Source organism: Lactuca virosa, chromosome 4, assembly GCF_052849685.1.
Source record: "Lactuca virosa cultivar CGN04683 chromosome 4, Lactuca_virosa_CGN04683_v6, whole genome shotgun sequence".
Classification (NCBI taxonomy): Eukaryota; Viridiplantae; Streptophyta; class Magnoliopsida; order Asterales; family Asteraceae; genus Lactuca; species Lactuca virosa.
The window spans coordinates 118549932-118554085 of record NC_136429.1 but is presented as its reverse complement, the minus strand read 5'-3'; positions in this window follow the sequence as shown (position 1 = coordinate 118554085).

Sequence of the window (4154 nt, the reverse complement as noted above, 5' to 3'; positions counted from 1 at the left end):
TGTTAGCCCACACCATATAAATATAATAGCCCATGATTTAATTAGTCTTCCTTTTAATCACTAAATCAATTCATAATTAATTCAAGATTAAAACTAATTAAATAACATGACTATACATTAATATATTATAACTTATAATATATTAATAAATCGTAAGTATACAATTCTCATAAAATTATCCATAACTAGTTCGGGTGAAGTGCAACCCAAATGGACCATGCCGGGTCGGGTCAAGTATATACCAAATAAGTTATGGACTTAGACACCTTATCCAACAGACTCCCACTTGGATAAGTCTAATAACTGTATTTGCCTATATTACTTCAGGAACCAACCGACAATCGTAGCTCTCGAAAACTCTTGTGAACTATGAAGCGCCATTTTAGATAAGTGATCATATAATCCTCTGCTCTCATGATATCAGCCGGACAAATACATGGAACAATGTCTTACTTATTGTCTAGCAGGTTGTTTCTCGATTTCCGATTTGTTTGACAAAGAACTTAACTGAACACATCAATTTAGTTCTGACCGGGCCCGGTACATGGGTCAATACAAAATCATCGAGGGGCCCAGATATCGCTTCTATTTCTAGAAGGAACAGATAAACTTCGACTCATATGCTTGTTCTACTACTTATTGAATTGCACACAAAGGCACGTTTTATAACATCAAGTTACTGATGCGTTTACGTGCAATCAATGCACAACCAACTCATAGGTAACAACTCATATCTCTAGGTTTGAAGACTTATATGATATTACCGTCTCACGATCACTCGAGATAAATTCCATGAAGTGATACAAGTGAGCGTGGGTTTATTCCAATACTCATAACTTATGAGTACTCATGAATGTTGTAGCAACCATTGCTATGGCTAAACACCTTTAGTCATCTACAATCCCAATTCATGACAATCTTGATTCATACCTACTTCCGACGTATGACTGATTGTGGAAGTTTGAATAAATTAATTATTCTGGAAGTCAAAACATGCAAAACTGAAACAATAGTAAATAATTGACAATGATAGTAACACTTTACTCATAAATAAATCACACATTTTATTCATCATCAAACGTCGATTACATTTTACAAGTTTCAGAAAAATTATCTAATCTGTAAAACTAATATCGTCCCTCAGCCCGCTGCGCCTCGCATGCTGCAAATGCTTAACCCTCGTCAGTCCCTTCGTAAGGGGATCCGCAGGGTTCTCATCTGACGATACCCTCTTTGCCACGAGGAGTCCCTCTTCTATCTTGTGTCTTATGAAGTGATATTTTCTGTCAATGTGTCGGGATCTGCCATGATCTCTTGGTTCCTTGGCTAAGGCAACCGCACTATTGCTGTCACAGAAAATCTCCATAGGCTCCTTAATAGCTGGTACAACTCCAAGGTCTCCGATGAAGTTCCTCAGCCATATCGCCTCCTTTGCCGCTTCACTCGCTGCTATGTACTCTGATTCACAAGTCGAATCAGCTACAGTCTCCTGTTTGGAACTCTTCCAAGTGATTGCCCCTCCATTTAAGGTAAAGACCCAGCCCGACTGAGAGCGGAAGTTATCCCTATCAGTCTGAAAGCTAGCATCACTATACCCTACTCTCAAGTCATCACTCCCACCAAGGGTAAGGATCCAATCCTTAGTCCTCCGCAGGTACTTGAGAATATTCTTTACCGCAGTCCAATGAGCCTTGCCAGGGTTCCCCTGATATCTGCTGACCATGCTCAAAGCGAAGGCCACATCAGGACGGGTACAAGTCATAGCATACATGATCGAACCAACAGCGGAAGCATAAGGTAATCGACTCATCTCAGCTATCTCATCTTCTGTACTCGGGCTCTGAGCCTTGCTCAGTTTGGCATTGCTTTGGATCGGTAATTCTCCTTTCTTGGAATTCTGCATGTTGAACCTTTTCAACACCTTATCTAAGTAGATACTCTGACAAAGTCCAATTAGTCTTCTACTCCTTTCTCTTAATATCCTTATCCCTAGGATATAGGTAGCTTCTCCAAGGTCCTTCATAGCAAAGCACTTCCCAAGCCAGGACTTAACCTCCTGCAAGGTTGGGATGTCATTTCCTATGAGTAGTATGTCATCCACATACAGTACCAAAAAACTAACTATACTCCCACTAGCTCTGACATACACGCAGGACTCATCTTCACTTCTAGAGAAACCAAACTCTTTGACCTTCTCATCGAAACAAAGATTCCAACTTCGAGATGCTTGTTTCAATCCATAAATGGATTTCTCAAGCTTGCACACTCTATTGGGGTACTCTGCACTGACAAAACCTTCTGGCTGATTCATGTAAACATCCTCAGCCAACTTTCCGTTAAGGAAAGCGGTTTTGACATCCATTTGCCATATTTCATAATCATGAAATGCAGAAATGGCTAGCATAACCCTAATAGACTTAATCTTTGCTACTGGTGAAAAGGTTTCATCATAATCAATACCCTGAGTCTGAGTAAACCCCTTCGCAACCAGTCGAGCCTTATATGTGTGCACCTTCCCATCCATGTCGGTCTTCTTCTTGAAGATCCATTTGCACCCGACTGTCTTACGGCCTGGTACATTGTCAACCAAGTTCCAAACTTGATTGTCATACATGGACTGTATCTCGCTGTCTATAGCCTCCTTCCTTTTAGCAGACTCTGGGCCTGCCATGGCTTCCTTAACACTGTTAGGTTCATCCAGATTTACCAGTGTACTGTCACTGATAAATGTATCACCATCCGTAGTAATATGAAATCCATAATAAAACTCAGGTGTGTTCCTAACCCTTGTGGAACGCCTCGGAAGTATAGATTCGTCAGCTGGATCAACAGGAATTTCCTCCTCAAGTTGATTGCTAGTGTCTGAGGTTCCTTCACCAATTGAGTCTTGAATTTCTTCAAGGTCAATTTGCCTCCCACTGTCTCCTTGGTTTATAAATTCTCTCTCTAGAAAGACCCCTCTCCTAGCCACAAAGACCACATTCTCACTGGGTCTGTAGAAGAGGTAACCAAAGGATTTTTGTGGGTAGCCGATGAAAATACACCTTTCACTTCGAGGTTCGAGCTTGTCATGAGTTTCGCGCCTCACGAAAGCCTCGCAACCCCAAATCTTGATGTGGTCCAAATTGGGAACTTTCCCAGTCCACATTTCATGAGGTGTTTTGGCAACCTTCTTTGTAGGGACTAGATTAAGGATATGGGCGGCAGTTCTAAGGCATACCCCCAAAAAGAGATTGGTAGCGAAGCTCGACTCATCATAGAGCGAACCATGTCCAACAAAGTTCGATTACGCCTCTCAGCCACACCATTCAGCTGTGGTGTCCTGGGAGGTGTCAATTGTGAGACAATCCCACACTCCTTAAGATAGTCGAGGAACTCAGTACTAAGATACTCACCACCTCGATCGGATCGAAGCATCTTAATGTTCCTGCCCAATTGATTTTCTACTTCCTGTTTAAACTCTTTAAACCTTTCAAAAGTTTCTGACTTATGTTTGATTAAGTAGACATAACCATATCTACTAAAATCATCAATAAAAGTCACATAATAGCGATTAGCATCCCTTGTGGCGGTTTTGAATGGTCCACATACATCAGTATGTATAAGGTCCAATAAACCCTCACCCCTTGCACAAGTACCAGTGAAGGGTGATTTTGTCGTTTTCCCAAGTAGACAAGACTCACAACTATCATCCGACTTGAGGTCGTACGACTCCAAGACTCCATCCTTTTGGAGCTGGCCTATGCGTTTCTTGCTTACATGTCCAAGACGACAATGCCACAAAGATGCTTTATCCAAGCTAGTAGAAGAATCAATACATAATACATTATTCCCTAAATTATCTACAACCGATACAGCTTCATACACACCATTACAAGGTAATGCTTTAAAATAAAGAATATTATTAAAGAAAGCATTCATACTACCAACTTCATTATCAAATGAAAAGGTAAAGCCTTGTTTGTACAAAGCATGAAAGGAAATAATATTCCTCACCATTTCAGACGAGTACACACATTTATTCAAATCTAACTTTAACCCACTATCTAGCAACAAAGTATAAACTCCAATCTTGGTAACAGGTGCAACCTTCTTGTTCCCCATGATTAAGTTTATCTTTCTGTGCTCCACATCCTCACTTCTTCTTAGGCCCT